Source organism: Arachis ipaensis, chromosome B7 (genome assembly GCF_059453495.1).
Source record: "Arachis ipaensis isolate K30076 ecotype BB chromosome B7, ASM5945349v1, whole genome shotgun sequence".
NCBI lineage: Eukaryota > Viridiplantae > Streptophyta > Magnoliopsida > Fabales > Fabaceae > Arachis > Arachis ipaensis.
This window is the reverse complement of record NC_142442.1, coordinates 63,054,601-63,079,613: the sequence shown is the minus strand read 5'-3', so window position 1 is coordinate 63,079,613 and position 25,013 is coordinate 63,054,601. Positions and strand designations below refer to the sequence as shown.

The 25,013-nt window shown below is 38.5% G+C and overlaps 1 protein-coding gene and 1 non-coding gene across 2 annotated transcripts in view; one reads left to right on the top strand and one right to left on the bottom strand.

Moving 5' to 3' along the window:
- Positions 1 to 25,013, bottom strand: part of LOC107607327 (uncharacterized) — a 69,909-nt gene that overhangs the window by 23,127 nt on the left and 21,769 nt on the right. The gene's annotated exons all lie outside the window — the stretch shown is intronic.
- On the top strand, positions 12,382 to 12,485 carry LOC148552808 (small nucleolar RNA R71). Its single transcript, XR_015893615.1, has one exon. It is a non-coding gene; the product is annotated as a small nucleolar RNA R71 (small nucleolar RNA).

The window sequence follows — 25,013 nt, the reverse complement described above, 5'->3', positions numbered from 1 at the left end:
GAGAGAAACAGAAAGAGTTCTCCTCACTGAAGAATGCAGTGCAGTCATTCTGAAAAGCTTTCCTGAAAAGCTTAAAGACCCTGGGAGTTTTCTGATACCATGCATATTAGAAGGTGATTGCACCAAGACAGCTTTATGCGATCTTGGGGCAAGCATCAACCTAATACCTGCATCCACTATCAGGAAACTTGGCTTAACTGAAGAGGTTAAACCAACCCGGATATGTCTCCAACTTGCTGATGGTTCCACTAAATACCCATCAGGCGTGATTGAAGACATGATTGTCAGAGTTGGGCCATTCGCCTTTCCCACTGACTTTGTTGTGCTGGAAATGGAGGAGCACAAGAGTGCTACTCTCATTCTAGGAAGACCCTTCCTAGCAACTGGACGATCCCTCATTGATGTCCAACAGGGGGAAATAACCCTGAGAGTCAATGATGATGAGTTTAAGTTGAACGCTGTCAAAGCCATGCAGCATCCAGACACATCAACAGACTGCATGAAAGTTGATCTCATTGACTCTTTGGTAGAAGAGATCAACATGGCTGAGAGTTTCGAATCAGAGTTGGAAAACATCTTTAAAGATGTTCAGCCTGATTTGGAGGATTCAGTGGACATGAAAGAGCCTCTGAACTTTCTTCTGAAAGAGGAAAAACCTCCTAAACCAGAGCTCAAGCCACTACCACCATCCTTGAAATATGCATTTCTGGGAGAAGGTGACACTTTTCCAGTGATCATAAGCTCTGCTTTAAATTCACAGGAAGAGGAAGCACTTCTTCAAGTGCTAAGGACACACAAGACTGCTCTTGGGTGGTCCATAGGTGACCTTAAGGGCATAAGCCCAGCTAGATGCATGCACAAAATTCTATTGGAGGACAATGCCAAACCAGTGGTTCAACCACAGAGACGGCTAAATCCAGCCATGAAGGAAGTGGTGCAGAAAGAGGTCACCAAGTTACTAGAGGCTGGGATTATTTATCCCATTTCTGATAGCCCCTGGGTGAGCCCTGTTCAAGTCATCCCAAAAAAGGGAGGCATGACAGTGATTCATAATGAAAAAAATGAACTGGTTCCTACAAGAACAGTTACAGGGTGGCGCATGTGTATTGACTATAGAAGGCTCAATACAGCCACCAGAAAGGATCATTTTCCTTTACCATTCATAGACCAGATGCTAGAGAGACTAGTAGGTCATGATTATTACTGCTTTTTGGATGGCTATTCAGGCTATAACCAGATTGCAGTGGATCCCCAGGATCAAGAGAAAACAGCATTCACATGTCCATCTGGAGTGTTTGCTTATAGAAGGATGCCATTTGGGCTATGTAATGCGCCTGCAACCTTCCAGAGATGCATGCTCTCTATTTTCTCTGACATGGTGGAAAAATTTCTGGAAGTCTTCATGGATGACTTCTCAGTATATGGAGACTCATTCAGCTCCTGTCTTGATCACCTGAAACTTGTTCTGAAAAGATGCCAAGAAACCAACCTAGTTTTAAACTGGGAAAAGTGTCACTTCATGGTGACTGAAGGAATTGTTCTTGGGCATAAAATCTCAAACAAGGGAATAGAGGTGGATCAAGCAAAAATAGAGGTAATTGAAAAATTACCACCACCTGCCAATGTTAAGGCAATCAGAAGCTTTCTGGGGCATGCAGGATTCTATAGGAGGTTTATAAAGGATTTTTCAAAAATCGCAAAACCTCTAAGCAATCTGCTAGCTGCTGACACGCCATTTGTGTTTGACACAGAGTGCCTACAGGCGTTTGAAACGCTGAAAGCTAAGCTGGTCACAGCACCAGTCATTTCTACACCAGACTGGACATTGCCATTTGAGTTAATGTGTGATGCCAGTGATCATGCCATTGGTGCAGTATTGGGACAGAGGCATGACAAGCTTCTGCATGTCATTTATTATGCCAGTCGCGTTCTAAATGATGCCCAGAAAAATTACACAACCACAGAAAAGGAATTACTTGCAGTGGTTTACGCCATTGACAAGTTCAGATCCTACTTAGTAGGATCAAAGGTGATTGTGTATACTCACCACGCTGCTCTTAAGTATCTACTCACAAAGCAGGATTCAAAACCCAGGCTCATCAGATGAGTATTGCTTCTGCAAGAGTTTGATATAGAAATAAGAGACAGAAAAGGGACAGAGAACCAAGTAGCTGATCATCTGTCCCGGATAGAGCCAATGGAAGGGACGTCCCTCCCCTTTCTTGAGATCTCTGAGACGTTCCCTGATGAGCATCTATTTGCCATTCAGGAAGCACCATGGTTTGCCGATATTGCAAACTATAAAGCTGCAAGGTTCATACCCAAAGAGTACAATAGAATACAAAAGAAGAAATTAGTTACTGATGCAAAGTACTACTTGTGGGATGAGCCCTATCTCTTTAAGAGATGTGCGGACGGAATTATCCGTAGGTGTGTCCCCAGAGAGGAAGCACAGAGAATCCTATGGCATTGCCATGGATCTCAATATGGAGGCCATTTCGGAGGTGAGCGAACAGCCACCAAGGTCCTCCAATGTGGCTTCTATTGGCCCACACTCTATAAAGATTCCCGAGAGTTTGTACGTAATTGTGACAGTTGCCAAAGAGCTGGTAATCTGCCTCATGGTTACGCCATGCCTCAACAAGGAATCTTGGAAATAGAGTTATTTGATGTATGGGGAATTGACTTCATGGGACCTTTCCCACCATCATACTCAAACACTTATATTCTGGTGGCAGTTGACTATGTATCAAAATGGGTTGAGGCTATTGCCACACCCACCAATGATACTAAAACAGTGCTGAAGTTCCTCCAGAAACATATCTTTAGCAGGTTTGGTGTCCCTAGAGTGTTAATCAGTGATGAGGGCACTCACTTCTGCAATAAACAGCTTTACTCTGCCATGGTTCGGTATGGCATTCGCCACAAAGTGGCCACACCATATCATCCACAAACCAATGGGCAAGCTGAAGTCTCTAACAGAGAATTAAAGAGAATCCTGGAACGGACAGTAAATACCCGTAGAAAGGATTGGGCAAGGAGCTTGGATGATGCTCTGTGGGCTTACAGAACAGCATTCAAGACCTCTATAGGAACCTCTCCATACCAACTCGTGTATGGTAAGGCATGCCACTTGCCCGTGGAACTGGAACATAAGGCCTACTGGGCAACCAGATTCCTAAACTTTGATGCCAAATTAGCAGGAGAAAAACGATTGCTCCAGCTAAATGAGCTAGAGGAATTCAGATTCACAGCTTTCGAAAATGCCAAGCTTTATAAAGAAAAATAAAAAAAATGGCATGACAGAAAGCTGTCATCTAGAATCTTTGAACCAGGACAGAAGGTCCTGTTGTTTAACTCTAGACTCAGGCTATTCCCCGGGAAACTGAAATCCCGGTGGAGGGGACCATACGTGATTACAAGTGTGTCACCATATGGTTATGTGGAGCTTCAAGATATTGATTCTGATAAGAAGTTCATTGTCAATGGACAGAGAATCAAGTATTATCTTGAAGGCAACATTGAGCAAGAATGCTCAAGGCTGAAGCTAGATTAAAAGCTCAGCAAGGTCCAGCTAAAGACAATAAAGAAGCGCTTGCTGGGAGGCAACCCAGCCATGGGGCATCAATCCTCTAAGCATTTTTGCCCTATTTTTATTTTTATTTGTTTATATAAAGTTCACTGACACTAAGGTACAAAATCATTTGTATAAGTTTACAGGGTTACAGAAGGAATCAGCACACAAAACAGAGTAAAAGAGCTCAATGGCAAGAAAACGCCAGTAAAGAGGCATTTTGGGCGTTCAGTGCCCAAAATGGGCATCCACTGGGCGCTGAACGCCAGTAATGGCAGCAATTGGGCGTTCAACGCCAGAAATGGCCACCCACTGGGCGTTGAACGCCAGGAATGGCAGCAACTGGGCGCTGAACGCCCAGGAGATCAGCATTTGGGCGCTGAACGCCCAAAACAGGCAGTGTTTGGGCGTTCAAACGCCAGGTGGACAAGGAGGAGCCAAATCCAGTAATCCCACACGTATTTCCATTTTAATTTCAAATTTTATGCTTCAATGCATGATTTTTACATGAACATATCAAGAACCCTGATTTCTAAAATCCTTAATTTCTAAAAATCCATCTTTCCAAATTCAATCCAACTCTTTTCAAAATCTTTTCTGAAAACAAATCTATCTTTTTCACTCAAAAATCTTTTCAACTAATCCATATCTTTTTCAAATATCCATATTATCTTTTTCAAAATTCAGAGTTATCTTTTTCAAAAATCTATCATATCTTTTCAAAATTAAACTCTATCTTCTATCTTATCTTTTTCAACTCAATCTTTTTATCTTATCTCTTCCAATTTTTCGAAAAAAACCACCCCCCACCCCTTTAAATTGGGTTCGGCCCCCCTCCTTCATCCACAAGTGCTACTCAATCTCCGTCTATCCCTCTCCTTTCTTTTCTTTTGCTTGAGGACAAGCAAACCTCTAAGTTTGGTGTGTTTATCCGAAATCACTACTAAGATTATGGCTCTCAAAGGAAAACAATCCACTCCAAGAGGCAAGAAAGAGAGCGTTCCAAAATCACTTTAGAATCAAGGGAAGTTCTTATCTAAAGAACATTCAGACCATTATCTTAAAGTAATGGGTCTGAGATCAGTGATCCCGGAAGTGAGATTCGATCTGAAAGAAGATGAATATCCGGAGATCCAGGAGCAAATTCGAATCAGGAACTGGGAAGTCCTAGCTAATCCTGAAACGAAAGTAGGAAGGAACATGGTCCAGGAGTTCTATGCTAACATGTGGCAGACTGACAAGCAAAGACTATCTGGAACTGCCTGCTATGAATTTCGGAGCATGGTCAGGGGAAAGATTGTTCATACCACCCCTGACAAGATCAGAGAGATATTAAAGCTACCTCAGTTAAAGGATGATCCAGACTCCTTCAACAGGAGGATGATGAGAGCAGACATTGGCCTGGATAAGATTCTAAAGGACATATGTATCCCTGGAGCCAGGTGGACCACCAACACCAAGGGCGTCCCAAATCAGCTCAAGAGAGAGGATCTCAAACCAGTTGCCAGAGGATGGCTGGACTTCATTGGGCGTTCTCTGTTGCCCACTAGCAACCATCCTGAAGTCACAGTTAAAAGAGCAGTGATGATTCATTGCATCATGACTTGGAAGGAAGTGGAGGTTCATCAGCTGATTTCCACTGAACTCTACAAGATAGCTAATAAAAATTCAAGAGAGGCCAGGTTGGCTTATCCAAGCGTGATTTCTCTGCTTTGCAAGGACGCTGGAGTCAAGATGGGAATAACTGAATATATCCTAATTGAAAAGTCAATCACCAAAGCATCAATGGAGAGACAACAAGCACAGGAGGATCCTATCAAGAAGAGAGCACAGGAATTCCTCCCAGAGATTCCTCAAGCAGAATATTGGGAATATCTTGAGACGTCTGTCACCAAGATACAGGAAGCTATGGAGCAAATAATAAAACAACAGAAGGAACACAGTCAAATGCTGACCCATATGTTTAAAGAACAAGAGGAGCAGGGACGTGACTTAAGGGAACTGAAGCGCCAGAAATCTTCTGTAATACCAAGCCTCCCAAGGATCAGAGGAACCCCCATACCCCCAGAATAAAGGTTGTTAATTTCCAATTTCTGCCTTAACTCTGTGACAGTGTCCTTATAAAAAGTCTACCTTAGAAGTCATATAATAGTAATTAGTATCTATTTGATTTTATCTCCAATTAAGCTATAGTTTATTTTTCTCATCATCATTAAACATGAATAAAATAGTAGATCTTTTGAATAAGAAGCAATAAAATTTCGAGTTTAAATAAAACAAATTCTAATTGGTTAAATGTGGTGGCAATGCTTTCTGTCTTCTGAATGAATGCTTGAACAGTGCATATGTCTTTTGAATTTGTTGTTTAAGACTGTTAAATATGTTGGCTCTTGAAAGAATAATGAACATGAGACATGTTATTGATAATCTGAAAAATCATAAAAATGATTCTTGAAGCAAGAAAAAGCAGCAAAGAACAAAGCTTGCAGAAAAAAAAAAAGCAAGCAGAAAAAGCCAATAACCCTTAAAACCAAAAGGCAAGGGCAATTAAAAAGGATCCCAAGGCTTTGAGCATCAGTGGATAGGAGGGCCTAAACGACTGAAATCCTGGTCTAAGCGGCTAAACCAAGCTGTCCCTAACCATGTGCTTGTGGCGTGCAGGTGTCAAGTGAAAACTTGAGACTGAGCGGTTAAAGTCAAGGTCCAAAGCAAAAAGAAGAGTGTGCTTAAGAACTCTGGACACCTCTAATTGGGGACTTTAGCAAAGCTGAGTCACAATCTGAAAAGGTTCACCCAGTTATGTGTCTGTGGCATTTATGTATCCGGTAGTAATACTGGAAAACAAAGTGCTTAGGGCCACGGCCAAGACTCATAAAGAAGCTGTGTTCAAGAATCATCACACTGAACTAAGAGAATCAATAACACTATCTGAATTCTGAGTTCCTATAGATGCCAATCACTCTAAGCTTCAATGGATAAAGTGAGATGCCAAAACTGTTCAGAAGCAAAAAGCTACTAGTCCCGCTCATCTAATTAGAATCTGAGCTTCAATCAAAAACTCTGAGATATTATTGCTTCTCAACCTATTAGTCTTCTATTTTATTTGTCTAGTTGCTTGAGGACAAGCAACAGTTTAAGTTTGGTGTTGTGATGAGCGGATATTTTATACGCTTTTTGGGGATAATTTCATATAGTTTAGAGTATGTTTTAGTTAGTTTTTAGTCTATTCCTAGTAGTTTTTAGGAAAAATTCATATTTCTGGACTTTACTATGAGTTGTGTGTTTTTCTGTAATTTCAGGTATTTTTCTGGCTGAAATTGAAGGCGCTGAGCAAAATTCTGATTTAGGCTGAAAAAGGACTGCTGATGCTGTTGGATTCTAACCTCCCTGCACTCAAAGTGGATTTTCTGGAGCTACAGAACTCGAAATGGCATGCTTCCAATTGCGTTGGAAAGTCGACATCCAGGGCTTTCCAGCAATATATAATAGTCCATACTTTGCACAAGGATAGACGACGTAAACTGGTGTTCAACGCCAGTTCTCTGCCCAATTCTGGCGTCCAGCGCCAGAAAAGGATCAAAAACTGGAGTTGAACGCCCAAACTGGCATAAAAACTGGCGTTCAACTCCACAAATGGCCTCCGCACGTGAATTGCTTAAAGTCTCAGCCCCAGCACACACCAAGTGGGCCCCAGCACACCAAGTGGGCCCCAGAAGTGGATCTCTGCATCATCCATCATAGTCCACTCATATTTTGTAACCCTAGGCTACTAGTTTAGTATTTAAACAACTTTTAGAGACTTATTCTGTATCTCATGACATTTTAGATCTAAACTTTGTATTCTCTGACGGCATGAGTCTCTAAACCCCATTGTTGGGGGTGAGGAGCTCTGCTGTGTCTCGATGAATTAATGCAAGTATTTCTGTTTTCCATTCAAACACGCTTGTTCCTATCTAAGATGTTCATTCGCGCTTAACTGTGATGAAGGTGATGATCTGTGACATTCATCACCTTCCTCAAACCATGAACGTGTGCCTGACAACCACCTCCGTTCTATATCCGATTGAATGAGTATCTCTGAGATCTCTTAATCAGAATCTCCGTGGTATAAGCTAGAACTGATGGCGGCATTCATGAGAATCCGGAAAGTCTAAACCTTGTCCGTGGTATTCCGAGTAGGATTCAAGGATTGAATGACTGTGACGAGCTTCAAACTCCTGAAGGCTGGGCGTTAGTGACAGACGCAAAAGGATAGTAAATCCTATTCCAACCGAATCGAGAACCAACCGGTGATTAGCCGTGCTGTGACAGAGCGCGTGAGCGTAGTTTTCACTGGAAGGATGGAAGGTAGCCATTGACAACGGTGATCCACCAACACACAGCTTGCCATAGGAGGACGTGCGTGCGTGAATCAGAAGACAGAGGAAAGCAGAGATTCAGAAGATAAAGCATCTCCAAAACTCCAACATATTCTCCATTACTGCATAACAAGTAACCTTTAATCCATGCTCTATTGTTTATTTGCAATTCAACTGATAAACATAATTGACTTCCTGACTAAGATTTACAAGATAACCATAGATTGCTTCAAACCAACAATCTCTGTGGGATTCGACCCTTACTCACGTAAGGTATTACTTGGACGACCCAGTGCACTTGCTGGTCATATGTGCGAAATTGTAAGAGAGTCACAATTCGTGCACCAAAAGGTTGTCACAAAAATTAAAATTTAAAATACTGGGAGTATGAATCCCAGGTCGTCTCCCAACGAGTTGTAGAAAGGTATGCTATTTTATTAATAAGATATTTTCAGAAAGAGTTTGAGTTGAATAAACAGGAAATTAAATTGGGGAAATTAAGTAATTTAAATAAAAGCCTTGACTGGGAGTAGATTAGTTGGAAGCCCTATTCTTGTTGCATTACTCTCAAGATTAATTGATAATTGAAGGTCATTCTGTTTAGTTATCCCTTACTAAGTAAAGAAAAGTCAAACAAGTTGGAATGATGTTTCTACTCACAAGTCCCAATCCGCTTACTTGGAAGGACTGGCGTTAGTGAATAGAGAGCCATCCAACAGTAAACCCAATTACAATCTCTCTTTTGAGTATTCCAACTCAAGGGTTCCTTTCAATCAACTCCCCATCAAGTTAGGGAACTACTCGCTCATTGTGATTATGGAACACATAACATATAAAAGGGAACTAATGAAAGACATGATAAATAAAACTCAAAGGAATCAATTAAAAATAAAAGTAACTCTTGTATTAAAAAATTCTAAAATAATCCAATAGTAAAATTGAGTAAATTAAAGGACATGGAAGAGTAAAGCCAAGTAAAGAAAACGAACTAGAATGACGAAATCTTGATGAGGTAATAACTCTTCTCAATATCCCAATGCAAAGAGCAATCGAAATAAAAATCCTAACAACTATGAATGTGTAGAGAGAAAAACCTAGAGGAGGAGTAAAACTAGATCTAAAAACTAAAAACTGTGTAGAATGAATGTTCTTTTGGGTTTCTGTATGTCCTCTGGCTCTAGTCTGCTTTTTCGGGCCGAAAATTGGGTCAAAACAGGGCCCAAAATCGCCCCCAGCGAATTCTGCAGATTATGCAGATCGCGCTTGTCACGCGATCGTGTCATTCATGCGGACGCGTCATGCGGCGTTTTTCTTTGCCACGCGGGCGCGTCGTCCACGCCTCCATGTCACTTGTACTATTCCAATCCGCGCGGTCGCGTGAGCTATGCGACCGCGTCACTGCGATTTCCTCTCTTCCGCGCGGTTGCGTGAGCCATGCGGCCGCGTCACTTCTCGCCGGTCATCTCCTTAATTTCTTGTGTTCCTTCCATTTTTTGCAAGCTTCCATCTCCAACTCATTCATGCCCTGTAAAGCCTGAAACACTTAACACACAGATCACGGCATCGAATGGAATAAAGGAGAATTAAAATACATAATTAAAAGTCTCTAGGAAGCAAGTTTTCAATCATGTAATAATTTTAGGAAGGAAATATAAATGCATGCTAATCATATGAATAAGTGGGTAAAGATCATGATAAAACCACACAATTAAACACATTATAAACCATAAAATAGTGGTTTATCAATTGCCTAATTACTCTTTCCAAGCCAAGAATGCTCAAAAATCTACTCTAAAATCCAACCAAGCATTTTTTCAAACACTTGGTGGGTACAAAGGGAAAGCATGGTAAATGAGCGAGAATAGTAAAATCTACCAACTACAAATTGCAAGGAAACAAGATCAACAACTCAAATCAACAATAAAGAAACATCAAACATTAAATTACATTAAAAGTAAATCAAATCCAACAAGAGCATCTATGAACATAAAAGAGAAATTAACATTACAAATCATAAGAAATCATAAAAGAAACAAGATAAAAACATGTAATTAAACCTAAATCTAAGATGGAAATTAACCTAACCTAATTCTAGAGAAAAGAGGGAGCTTCTCTCTCTAGAAACTAACCTACATGATGCTAATGCTACAAACAATTGCTCCCCCCTTGCCCAAGCTTGAATTCTGCATGAAATAGCATCAGAAATGAGTTGGGTTGGGCCCAAAGTGTTTCAGAAATCGCTGGCCACGATTTCTCTTTAGTAGACCCACGTGCTCCATCGGCACGTGCGTGTACATGGCCCGTGTGTGCCCCTATGCGTCAGGCAACATGGAAAATTTTATATCATTTCGAAGCCTCGGATGTTAGCTTTCCAACGAAACTAGAACCACCTCATTTGGACCTCTCTAGCTCAAGTTATGGTCGATTGAGTACGAAGAGGTCAGGCTTGACAGCTTTACAGTTCCTTCATTTCTTCATGAGTTCTTCCACTTTGCATGCTTTTCTCTTCACTTCTTCCATCCAATACTTGCCTTATGAACCTAAAATCACTCCACAAACATATCAAGGCATCGAATAGAATTAAAGTAAATTAAAATCACTAATTTTAGGGCATGAAAAGCATGTTTTCACATTTAAGCACAAATCAAGGGAGAATTGTAAAACCATGCTATTTCATTGAATAAATGTGAGAAAAGGTGATAAAATCCCCCAAATTAAATACAAGATAAACCACAAAATTGGGGTTTATCAGTTTCCTCCCAACAAGCGCTTCTTTAATGTCAATAGCTTGACAGTGAAGCTCTTAGAGAGCTTCACATAGACTCAGAGCTTAGTGGTGGCCTCCCAACACCAAACTAAGAAGTTAAGTGTGGGGGCTGTGTTTGACTCTGTATTGAGAGAAGCTTTTCATGCTTCCTTTCCATGGTTACAGAATAAGATCCTTGAGCCTTAAACACAAGGTAGTCCTCATTCAATTGAAGGACTAACTCTCCTCTGTCCACATCAATCACAGCTCTTACTGTGGCTAGGAAGCGTCTTCCAAGGATGATGGATTCATCTTCATCCTTCCCAGTGTCTAGGATTATGAAATCAGCAGGGATGTAAAAGCCTTCAACTTTCACTAAGACATCCTCTACAAGTCCATAAGCCTGTTTCCTTGAATTGTCTGCCATCTCTAGTGAGATTTTTGTAGTTTGTACCTCAAGGATCCCTAGTTTCTCCATTACAGAGAGTGGCATGAGGTTTATACTTGAACCAAGGTCACACAGAGCCTTCTTAAAGGTCATGGTGCCTATGATGTAAGATATTAAGAACTTTCGGGGATCTGGTTTCTTCTGAGGTAATTCCTGTTGAACCAAGGTTTTTAGTTCATTGATGAGCAATGGAGGTTGATCCTCTCAAGTCTCATTACCAAATAACTTGGCATTCAGCTTCATGATTGCTCCTAAATACTGAGCAACTTGTTCTTCAGTAATATCTTCATCTTCTTCAGAGGAAGAATACTCATCAGAGCTCATGAATGGCAACAGTAAGTTCAGTGGAATCTCTATGGTCTCTGTATGAGCCTCAGATTCCTTTAGTTCCTCATTAGGGAACTCCTTAGTGGCCAGTGGACTTCCATTGAGGTCTTCCTCACTGGAATTCACTGCCTCTTCCTCCTCTGTGCATTCGGCCATGTTGGGTATATTGATGGCCTTGCACTCTCTCTTTGGATTCTATTCTGTATTGCTTGGGAGAGTACTAAGAGGGATTTCAGTAACTCTTTTACTCAACTGACCCACTTGTGCCTCCAAATTTCTAATGGAGGACCTTGTTTCAGTCATGAAACTGTCAATGGTCTTACTTAGATCAAAGATTATGGTTGCTAAGTTAGAGAAAATCTGCTTAGAATTTTCTGTCTGTTGCTCAGAAGATGATGGAAAAGGCTTGCTATTGCCAAACCTATTTCTTCCACCATTATTTTTATTGAAGCCTTGATTAGGCTTCTGCTGATCCATCCATGAGAAATTTGGGTGATTTCTCCATGAATGATTATAGGTGTTTCCATAGGATTCTCCCATGTAATTCACCTCTTCCATTGTAGGATTCTCAGGGTCATAAGCTTCTTCTTCAGAGGAAGCTTCTTTAGTACTGCCGGATGCAGCTTGCATTCCAGTCAGACTCTGAGAAATCATATTGACTTGCTGAGTCAATATTTTATTCTGAGCCAATATGGTATTCAGAGTATCTATCTCAAGAACTCCTTTCTTCTGAGTTGTCCCATTATCCACAGGATTTCTTTCAGAATTGTACATGAACTGGTGATTTGCAACCATTTCAATGAGTTTCTGGGCTTCTGCAGGCGTCTTCTTCAGATGAAGAGATCCACCAGCAGTGTGATCCAATGACATCTTGGATAATTCAGACAGACCATCATAGAATATACATAGAATGCTCCATTCTGAAAGCATGTCAGAAGGACACCTTCTGATCAATTGCTTGTATCTTTCCCAAGCTTCATAGAGGGATTCACCTTCCTTCTGTCTGAAGGTTTGGACTTCCACTCTAAATTTGCTCAATTTTTGAGGTGGAAGGAATTTGACCAAGAAAGCATTGATCACCTTTTTCCAAGAGTTCAGGCTTTCTTTAGGTTGTGAGTCCAACCATGTCCTAGCTCTCTCTCTTACAGGGAAGGGAAAAGCATAAGTCTGTAGACCTCAGGATTAACCCCATTGGTCTTAACAGCATCACAGATTTGCAAGAATTCAGCTAAGAACTGATGAGTATCTTCCAATGGAAGTCCATGAAATTTTTAATTCTGTTGCATTAGAGAAACTAATTGAGGCTTAAGCTCAAAATTGTTTGCTCCAATTGCAGGAATTGAGATGCTTCTTCCATAGAAGTCAGAAGTGGGTGCAGTAAAGTCACCAAGCATCTTTCTTGCATCTCCACCATTGTTATTGGGTTCGGCCATCTCTTCTTCTTTGTCAAAAAATTCTGTCAGGTCCTCTCCAGGGTGTTGTGCTTTAGCTTCTCTTAGCTTCCTTTTTAGAGTCCTTTCAGGTTTTGGATCAGCTTCAACAAGAATGTTCTTATCCTTGCTCCTGCTCATATGAAAAAGAAGAGAACAAAAAAGAATAGGAATCCTCTATGTCACAGTATAGAGATTCCTTTATGTGAGTAGAAGAATAGAAGAATAGAATGAAAAAGGAAGAAGAAGAAGAAGAATTCGAACACAGAGAGAGGAAGAGGGTTCGAATTTTTAAGAAGAGGAGAAGTGTTAGTAAATAAATAAAATAAATAGAAAGAGATGAGAGAGAGAGTTTTCGAATTTTTAATTAAAAAGAAAAGAAAAATATTTTTGTTTTTATTTTAATTATTGGTTAGAATTCAAAAATGTTAAAAGAAATAAAATAAGATTAAAACTTAAAACAATTAGTTAATTAAAAAGAATTTTGAAAAAAGGGTTAGTTATTTTCGAAAATTGGAGAGAGAAAAGTAGTTAGGTGATTTTGAAAAAGATAAAAAATGGTAAAACAATCAAAAGGTCAAGTAGTTAATGGAAAAAGATTTGAAAATCAATTTTGAAAAGATAAGAAGTTAGAAAAAGATTTGAAATTAAGTTTTGAAAAACATATGATTGAAATCTATTTTGAAAAAGATTCGAAAAGAAAATTAAAAAGATTTGATTTTTGAAATTAAAGTTGATTACTTGACTAACAAGAAACTAAAAGATATGATTCTAGAATTTAAAGATTGATCCTTTCTTAATAGGCAAGTAACAACTTAAAATTTTTGAATCAAAATATTAAATGTTAGTAATAAATTCGAAAATATGAAATAAAAATAAGGAAAAGATTTTGAAACTCAATTTTAAAATTTTCAAAAAAAATAAAAAATAAAAAAGATTTGATTTTTGAAAAAGATAGAATTTTTTTTAAATTGAAATTTTGACTTGAATAATAAGAAACAACTAAATTTTGAAAATTTTTTACCAAATCAATTCAAAATTTCGAATTTTATGAGTAAAACAAGGGAAATATATTTTTTGATTTTTTGAATTTTAATGATGAGAGAGAAAAACACAAAAATGACACAAAACATAAAAGTTTAAGATCAAAACAACTAATGCATGCAAGAACACTTTGAATGTCAAGATGAACACCAAGAACACTTTGAAGATCATGATGAACACCAAGAACATGTTTTTGAAAATTTTTTAGAAAAGAAGAACATGCAAGACACCAAACTTAGAAATTTTTAATCTATAGATACTAATAATTCAAGAATGCATATGAAAAATAAGAAAAGACGTAAAACAAGAAAATGTAAAGATCAAACAAAGACAATCATCAAGAACAACTTGAAGATCAATGAAGAACACATGCATGAATTTTCAAAAATTAAAGAGCATGCAATTGACACCAAACTTAAAATTTGACACAAGACTCGAACAAGAAACACAAAATATTTTTGGTTTTTATGATTTTATTAATTTTTTTTGTATTTTTCGAAAATATTGTGGAAAAAGAAAATAAAAGAACTTCAAATTTTTTAATAAGAATTCCAGGAATCATGCAATGTTATTCTAAAGTTTCGGTCCAAAAATTTAGACATGGCTAAATAGCCAGCCAAGCTTTATGTGAAAGCTTCGGTCCAAAAATTTAGACATGGCCAAATGGCCAGCCAAGCTTCAGAATACAAATTCAGACATACAACAGCCAAATAGATGGGAATCCAAAGGCTCTTGCCATGATAAGTGGAAGCCTCAGTCCAAAAAATTAGACATGGCTTAGCAGCCAGCCAGGCTTCACATATCATCTGAAACTCTAGAATTCATTCTTAAAAATTCTGAAGAACAAAATTAAATTTTTTTTGAATTTTTTTTTCGAAATTAAAAATAAAAAGATTAAACATAAAATAAAATTACCTAATCTAAGCAACAAGATGAACCGTCAGTTGTCCAAACTTGAACAATCCCCGGCAACAGCGCCAAAAACTTGGTACACGGAATCGTGATCTTAACACTTCTTCACAACTCCGCGTAACTAACCAACAGTGCACTAGGTCGTCCAAGTAATAAACCTTACGTGAGTAAGGGTCGATCCCACGGAGATTGTCGACTTGAAGCAAGCTATGGTCATCCTTGTAAATCTCAGTCAGGCGGATTCAATTGATTATGAGGTTTTGATAATTAAAATATAAATAAAACATAAAATAAGATAAAGTTACTTATGTAATTCATTGGTGGAAATTTCAGATAAGCGTCTGGAGATGCTTTGTTGCTTCTGAACCTCTGCTTTCCTATTGCCTTCTTCCAACCATGCGTTACCTCCTTCCATGGCAAGCTGTAAGATCCTCTCAGTGAAAATGGTCCTCTACGGTTTCTGCACGGCTAATCAACTGTCAGATTTCTCGTCTCGGATGAAAAATACCAGGTACAGCTACCGCATGGCTAATCATCTGTCGGTTCCTGCTAGCGTCGGAATAGAATCCATTGATCCTTTTGCACACTATCACTTGCCCCCAACATTTGCAGATTTGAAGCTCCTCACAGTCATTCCTTCTTGGATCTTACTCGGAATACCACAGACAAGGTTTAGACTTTCCGGATCCCAGGAATGGCTGCCAATAATTCTAGCCTATACTACGAAGATACTAATCTCACAGACTCGGTCCGTGTATTAGATATCCAAGAGAGTATACTCCAGCTGTCGTCCAATGACTACGTTGAACATCATGTAGACCATTTTGTGGTTGTCAGGCACGCGATCTTGCCTAAGCGAGTAACGAAGATTGGGTGATTGTCATGGGTCACCCCTTCATTCTGACTTAACTGAATTAAGTACGAGAGTATATCTTAGAGAAGAAGTAGGCATGAATTGAATAGAAAATAGTAGTAATTGCATTAATTCATGAAGAACAGCAGAGCTCCACACCTTAATCTATGGGGTGTAGAAACTCCACCGTTGAAAATACATAAGTGAAAAGAGGTCTAGGCATGGCCGTGAGGCCAGTCCCCAAAATGTGAACAATGGTCTCTAAGATCAAAGTGATCAAAAGATATTCCAAAGATATAAAAGAAATCTCTAAAAGTAGTTTTTATACTAAACTAGAAGCCTAGGGTTACAGAAAATGAGTAACTAAGTGCAGATAGTGCAGAACTCCACTTCCGGGACCCACTTGGTGTGTGCTTGGGCTGAGCATTGAAGCTTTTTCGTGTATAGGCTGTTTCGGAAGTTAAACGCCAGCTTGGGTGCCAGTTTGGGCGTTTAACTCCAATTCTGGTGCCAGTTTGGGCGTTTCACACCAAGATGTTTTAGGCTGACTTTGAACGCCAGTTTGGGCCATCAAATCTCAAAAAAAGTATAGACTATTATATATTTCTGGAAAGCCCAGGATGTCTACTATCCAACACAATTGAGAGCACGCCAATTGGGCTTCTGTAGCTCCATAAAATCGACTCCAAGTACAGGAGGGTCAGAATCCAACAGCATCTGCAGTCCTTTTTCATCTTCTAGATCAGATTTTTTTCTCAGGTCCCTCAATTTCAGCCAGAAAATACCTAAAATCATAGAAAAACACACAAACTCATAGTAAAGTCCAAAAATATGATTTTTGAATAAAAACTAATAAAAATATAATAAAAAGTGACTAAAACATACTAAAAACTATGTAAAAACAATGCCAAAAAGGGTATAAATTATCCGCTCATCAGGCACCAAACTTGAGAAACTCTAAGTTTGGCACCAGCTTTGGAGTCTGCAGTGGTCCCCTTCTTGCTAACGAGCCAGCATGTGATTCCTTAATTATTTTGATTAAACTTTATTTTAATTACAAATAGGAAAATATATTATTTAGTTCTAAAAAATATATTTTACATTAAATAGGATTAGATATAAAAGGTAAAAGAATAAGCCCTTTGGAAAATCTCTTCTCTCATACCTCATTCCGCACTTTATAGTTTTACAGAATCCTAATTTTCTCTCTGAACCATGAGCAGCTAAACCTCCACTGTTAAGGTTAGGAGCTTTGCCTATTGTATGGATTGATACTATTATTTTTCTATTTTAATTCATGTACTGATTTTTATTTCAAGAATTGTTTTCGTTCTTTATCTTATGGATCTGGGTGGAACGGAAGTATGACCCTTGTTCTAATTGAGTTCTTGTATAACTTAGAAAAGCTCTTTACTTGAACAACAGCTTGAAAACAATTTCTCCTAAATTTCTAATTATCTGAACTTAACGGGATACGTGACATATAATCCTCTTATATTTGGGTAATTAGGGTTTCTGTGGCATATAAACTAGAATTGAACTTCACCCTCTAATTAGAATTCAGTGACCAAGGAATTGGCGGTTGATGAAGGTTAGAGGAGACTAAAAAGGTCTAAGGAATTAGGGTTTAGTCACATATAGTTTGCCATGAATTGAATCTTGCATGATTAAAATAGTTAGTAAGAAAAGTCAATCCAGAAGATAGATATCTCTGAAGCCTTAACTGTTTTCTCCTTATTATTTACACCAATTTACTGCTTGCTTTCTGATTCTCTGAATTACTGTTTGATGCATTTGAATTCTCAACACTCTTTTCTGTTTGTCTAACTAAGTAAATCACTTAACCATTGTTGCTTAGTCCATCAATCCTCGTGGGATCGACCCTCATTCACTTGAGGTACTACTTGGTACGACCCGGTGCACTTGCCGGTTAGTTTGTGGGTTATAAATTCCGCACCATGTATCTCCCAGCCCAAAGAGGCTGTCTAGATATGCCTTTATATCCTTTTCTTTCAACCCGAGTTTGTCGAAGGCGAGGATTGACTGTGATTAACAACTACTGGTTGTTTGATTTCTTAGATTAGGTGTTTTTACTTTGATTGCATTTAACTTATTTCTTTAAATTTAAAAAAAATATATTTTGATTTATTTTATTTAAGTTTTTTTCTTTTTTTCTTTTAATTTCTGAAATTAAGTTTGGTGTCCCCTTAGTTGTTTTATTCTTCCTAGTTATTTTATTTATTGAGTTTAAATTTTATACTCCTTTTTGCTTATTAGTTATTTTATTTTCTTAATTATTCAGTTTATTTTCTTTATTTTATTTTTCTTTTATTTTTGTTTTCTTTTATATTTTATTTTATTTTCCTTTATGTTCTTTCTTCTTTGCTTTCCTGTTTACCACATGGTACGTTTAATTCTGTTTGGTGCTTTGTGCTAAGAAAAAATAATGGAGAGAGATCACATGGGTTATTACTGATGTCATGAAAACTGCCTCTCAACAATTTTCTACCGGCAAGTGCACCGAATTGTCGTCAAGTAAAAACTCACTGTAGAGTGAGGTCGAATCCCACAGGGATTGGTTGGTTGATCAATGGTTCACAGAATTGCAATCACACCTTTGCAACTCTGCACAACTAACCAGCAAGTGCACTGGATCACCCAAGTAATACCTTACGTGAGTAAGGGTCGATCCCACGGAGATTGCCGGCTTGAAGCAAGTTATGGTTATCTTGTAAATCTTAGTCAGGAGATTAGTGACAAAAATGATTTTGTTTATGAAAAGTAAATAACATGAAATGAATGATACTTGTGATTCAGTAATGAGGAACAGGTTGAGGTTCCGGAGATGCTCTGTCGTCTGAATCTCTACTTTCCTACTGTCTTCTTCTCTAAACATGTATGGCTTCCTTCCATGGAAAGTTGTATGTTGGTGGATCACCGTTGTCAATGGCTACCATCCGTCCTCTCAGTGAAAATGGTCCAGGTACGGTTTCTGTACGGCTAATCAACTGTCGGATCTCTCGTCTCAGATGAAAAATACCAGGCACAGCTACCGCATGGCTAATCATTTGTCGGTTCTCACTTGTGTCAGAATAGGATCTCTCTATCCTTTTGCACACTGTCACTGTGCCCAACATTCATGAGTTTGAAGCTCGTCACGGTCATCCCGTCTCAGATCCTACTCGGAATACCACAAACAAGGTTTAGACTTTTCGGATCTCAGGAATGCTGCCAATTGGTTCTAGCCTCTACCACGAAGGTTCTAATCTAACGAATTTTGAATGCTCTGTTGTCAGGAGAGGCATGTCAAATCCGTGGATCAGAGACCCAAGAGATACACGCTCAAGCTGTCGCCCAATGACTATGTTGAGCTCAGATAGAATGGGAGTGGTTATAAAGCACGCGTTCATAAAGTTGAGAATGATGATGAGTGTCACAGATCATCATATTCTTTATACTGAAGTACGAGTGAGTATCTTAGAACAGAATCAAGCGTAATTGAAAAGAAAACAATAGTAATTGCATTAATCTATTGAGACACAGCAGAGCTCTTCACCCCTACCTATGGGGTTTAGAGACTCATGTTGTAGAAGATACAATATGAGATATAAAAAATGTCATAAGTGCTCAAATGAATCTCTAAAAGTAGTTTTTATACTAAACTAGTTACTTAGGTTTTCAGAAAATGAGTAACTAAGTGCAGATAGTGCAGAAATCCACTTCTGGGGTCCACTTGGTGAGTGTTTGGGCTGAGCTTTGAAGCTTTTACGTGCATAGTCCCTTCTTGGAGTTAAACACCAGCTTGGGTGCCAGTTTGGGCATTCAACTCCAGTTTTGGTGCTAGTTCCGGCGTTTTACGCCAGAAAAGGGTCTCTGGCTGGCGTTTGGACGCCAGTTTGGGCCATCAAATCTCGGGAAAAGTATAGACTATTATATATTGCTGGAAAGCCCAAGATGTCTACTTTCCAACGCAATTGAGAGCGCGCCAATTGGACTTCTATAGCTCCAGAAAATCCACTTCGAGTGCAGAAGAGTCAGAATCCAACAGCATCTGCAGTCCTCTCTAAGCCTCTGAATCAGATTTTTGCTCAGGTCCCTCAATTTTAGCCAAACAATACCTAAAATTACAGAAAAACACACAAACTCATAGTAAATTTCAGAAATATGATTTTTGCATAAAAACTAATAAAAATATAATAAAAAGTAACTAAAACATACTAAAAACTACCTAAAAATAATGCCAAAAAGCGTATAAATTATCTGCTCATCACAACACCAAACTTAAATTGTTGCTTGTCCCCAAGCAACCAAAAACAAAATAGGATAAAAAGAAGAGAATATACAATAAATTTCAAAATATCAGTGAAGCTTAGTTCCAATTAGATGAGCGGGACTAGTAGCTTTTTGCTTCTAAACAGTTTTGGCATCTCACTTTATCCTTTGAAGTTCAGAATTGTTGGCCTCTTTAGGAACTCAGAAATATAGATAATGTTATTGATTTTCCTAGTTAAGTTCTTTTTTATTCCTGAACACAGCTACTTTATGAGTCTTGGCCGTGACCCTAAGCACTTTGTTTTCCGGTATTACCACCGGATACATAAATGCCACGGACACATAACTGGGTGAACTTTTTCAGATTGTGACTCAGCTTTGCTAGAGTCCCCAGTTAGAGGTGCCCAGAGTTTTTAAGCACACTCTTTTGCTTTGGATCACGACTTTAACCACTCAGCCCCAAGCTTTTCGCTTGGACCTTCATGACACAAGCACATGGTTAGGGACATCTTGATTTAGCCGCTTAGGCCAGGATTTTATTCCGTTGGGCCCTCCTATCCATTAATGCTCAAAGCCTTGGATCCTTTTTACCCTTGCCTTTTGGTTTAAAGAGCTATTGGCTTTTTCTGCTTGCTTTTTTTTTTTTGCAAGCTTTTGCTTTTTCACTACTTTTTCTTGCTTCAAGAATCAATTTTATGATTTTTTTTAGATCACCAATAACATGTCTCCTTTTTCATTATTCTTTCAAGAGCCAACTTTTCTTAATTCCAATTTCAAATATGCACTATTTAAGCATACATTCAGAAAACAAAAAGTATTGCCACCACATCAAAATAATTAAACTATTTTCAAGATAAAATTCAAAATATATGTACTTCTTTTTCTTTTGCAAATAAAAGTATTTTTCATTTAAGAAAGGTGAGAGATTCATGGGATCATTCATAGCTTTAAGACATAGACTCTAAACACTAATGATCATGTAATAAAATCAAGACTTAGACAGAAAATAAACATAAAAACAAACAATTAACAATAAAAGAAAGGAAATTAAGGAGCGGGTCCACCTTAGTGACGGCGGCTACTAATACATATGGAATAATAATTAAAGACATAAAAATAAATGACTCTAATACTAATGCTCATGTAACTCTTAAAATAGGTTTCTAATAACAAAAGTTATCACAGAGTTAGGACTCAACAACCTTTATTTTGAGAGATAAGTGCTCCTTCAATCTGTGGGACGTCTGGCGCTTCAGGGGACAGCTTCTGGCGCTTCAGCTCCTATAGATCACGCCCCTGCTTCTCCTGTTCCTTGAGCAGTTTGCAGAGCATGCTATTTTGATTTTGTTACTCTTCTTTGAGTTGATCCATAGCTTCTTGTAGCTTGGTGACAAAAGCTTCTAAGCGGGTCCAGAATTCAAATTGAGGAATTTATGGGAGGAGCTCGTGCGCCCTCCTCTTGATGGGGTTGTCTTGAACTTGAGTTCCATCCATCACCTTTTTGGTGATTGGGCGTTCAACTGGGATATATTCATCCACACCCATCTTTACCGCCGCATCTTTACATAACAGACTAATCAAGCTTGGGTAAGCCAATTTGGCATCGGTGGATTCCTTGTATGCAAATATGTAAATTAAATGGGAATGGGGAAATTGAGCATCAAATTAAGACAGAATGTAAAAGAATAGGTAGATCAGAGATGGGAAAAGCTCATTGGGGTCAGGAGATGTTATTATTCTCCGGATCAAATTCATTTTCATCTCTTCCTCAATCAATGCATTCATTAATCTCCTTGGCAATCTTAGGTGATTGGATCCCGATTCCTTGGCAATCCAATCTCTCTAAGTATGAACAATTGCCCAATTCCTTGATTTAAGTGCTCATGGAAAGAGATGAGGTATGGTCACTGATTATACCACACATATTCATAGATCAAAGTGTTGGTAGGATTACATGTCACGATATCCATCCAAACCCCAATCTAATCCAACGTGAGAAAGCATTTCTAGCATGATCTCCTCATTCCTCTTCCAAGGTTCAGAGGAGATCCAATTATGAATAGCTTATTTTCCAAGACAACTATCCAATTGGATGAAGAACGAAAGCTTTCTAGTTAGATCAAGAGAAAAGAAAGAAGAAGAAGAATGAAAACTAATATTGATCCATTGAATTACACAAAGCTCCTTAACCCAATGAAAGGGGTTTAGTTGTTTATATGTCTAAAAATGGAAAATGAAAATGAAAAGTACATTGCAAAATTGAAAAGTTGCAGAGAAAGTAAAATTGGGCAGAGTTTCAGTACTCTCTATAATCCCCCCTAACTTAAATTCTAAGCTATTTATACACTTTCTTCAATGGATCTCTCAGGCTTGGATGTGGGCCTTGGCCTTTTGTTGAAGCAGATTCAACTGGCTCACCATGGTGTTAAATAAGGACGTTGGCTAATTAACGATTCTGCCTAAATTCTGAAGTTGCTGGTAGTGACGTTTGCCTCAACGTTGGAGAGCCAACGTTACATTCAACGCTGCTGACTTGTGCATGCGCATACTGCCGTGTCCGTGTGCACACCTTTGAGTTTTTCTGCCTGTGCGTATGATGAGCGGATAATTTATATGCTTTTTGGCATTGTTTTTAGTATGTTTTTAGTAGAATCTAGTTACTTTTAGGGATGTTTTCATTAGTTTTTATGTTAAATTCACATTTCTGGACTATACTATGAGTTTGTGTGTTTTTCTGTGACTTCAGGTATTTTCTGGCTGAAATTGAGGGACTTGAGCAAAAATCAGATTCAGAGGTTGAAGAAGGACTGCTGATGCTGTTGGATTCTGACCTCCCTGCACTCAAAATAGATTTTCTGGAGCTACAGAACTCAAAATGGCGCGCTTCCAATTGCGTTGGAAAGTAGACATCCAGGGCTTTCCAGAAATATATAATAGTCCATACTTTGTCTAAGTTTAGATGACGCAAACCGGCGTTCAACACCAGCTCTCTGCCCAATTCTGGCGTCCAGCGCCAGAAACAAGTTGCAAAGTGGAGTTCAACGCCCAAACTGGCACCAAAACTGGCGTTCAACTCCAGGAATGACCTCTACATGTGTAACACTCAAGCTCAGCCCAAGCACACACCAAGTGGGTCCCGGAAGTGGATTTATGCATCAATTACTTACTTCTGTAAACCCTAGTAGCTAGTTTATTATAAATAGGACTTTTTACTATTGTATTAGACATCTTTGGATCATCCTGGATTGTATTCTGATCCTGTGATCACGTTTTAGGGGGCTGGCCATTCGGCCATGCCTGGACCTTTCACTTATGTATTTTTAACGGTAGAGTTTCTACACTCCATAGATTAAGGTGTGGAGCTCTGCTGTTCCTCAAAGATTAATGCAAAGTACTACTGTTTTCTATTCAATTCATCTTATTTCGCTTCTAAGATATTCATTTGTACTTCAACCTGAATGTGATGAACGTGACAATCATCATCATTCCTTATGAACGTGTGCCTGACAACCACTTCCGTTCTACCTTAGATTGAATGAGTATCTCTTTGATCTCTTAATCGGAATCTTCGTGGTGTAAGCTAGAATGATAGCGGCATTCAAGAGAATCCGGAAAGTCTAAACCTTGTCTGTGGTATTTCGAGTAGGATTCAATGATTGAATGACTGTGACGAGCTTCAAACTCGCGAGTGCTGGGCGTAGTGACAGACGCAAAAGGAGGGTGAATCCTATTCCAGCATGATCGGGAACCTCAGATGATTAGCCGTGCCGTGACAGGGCATCTTGGACCATTTTCACAAGAGGAGGGGATGTAGCCACTGACAACGGTGATGCCCTTACATAAAGCCAGCCATGGATAGGAGTAAGACTGATTGGATGAAGACAGCAGGAAAGCAGAGATTCAGAGGAACGAAAGCATCTCTACACGCTTATCTGAAATTCTCACCAATAATTTACATAAGTATTTCTATCCTTCTTTTATTACTACATTTCGAAAACTACATAACTATTTTATATCCGCCTGACTGAGATTTACAAGGTGACCATAGCTTGCTTCATACCAACAATCTTCGTGGGATTCGACCCTTACTCACGTAAGGTATTACTTGGACGACCCAGTGCACTTGCTGGTTAGTTATGCGAAGTTGTGAAGATATGTTTAGACCATGGTTCTGTGCATCCATTTTTGGTGCCATCGCCAGGGAATCAATTTCGAACAATAATTCACAACCTGAGTAACAATTTCGCATACCAAGTTTTTGGCGCCGTTGCCGGGGATTGTTCGAGTTTGGACAACTGACGGTTCATCTTTTTGCTCAGATTAGGTAATTTTCTTTTTGTTTTATTTTCAAAAATTTTTCAAAATTCTTTCAAAAAATTTCTCCTTTGTTTTCGAAAAAAAAAATTTTTAAAATAAAAATGTTTTCAAAAATATATTTTTCTTCAGAATTTTTAAGAATGAATTCTAGTGTTTCATGAAGCATGTGGAAACCTGGCTGGCTGTAAAGCCATGTCTAATTCTTCTGTGTAGGGCATGTCAGGCGTGTCATGTCTGAGTTACATACTAAAGCTTGGCTGGCTATTAAGCCATGCATGACCCTTTGATTGGAGCTTTAGGCTAAAGAACATAAGATTCCTGGAATTCATATTAAAAATTTTGGAATCCTTATTTTTCTTTTTCAAAATAATTTTTGAAAAAATTAAAAGAAAATACAAAAAAATCATAAAATCATAAAAATCAAAAATATTTTTCATGTTTCTTGTTTGAGTCTTGAGTCATGTTATAAGTTTGGTGTCAATTGCATGTTCATCTTGCATTTTTCGAAAAAATTCATGCATTCATAGTGTTCTTCATGATCTTCAAGTTGTTCTTGGTAAGTCTTCTTGTTTGATCTTTGCATTTGCATGTTTTGTGTCTTTTCTTGTTTTTCATATGCATTCCTGAATTCTTTATGTCTAAGCATTAAAGAATTCTAAGTTTGGTGTCTTGCATGTTTTCTTTGCATTAAAAATTTTTTCAAAAATGTGTTCTTGATGTTTATCATGATCT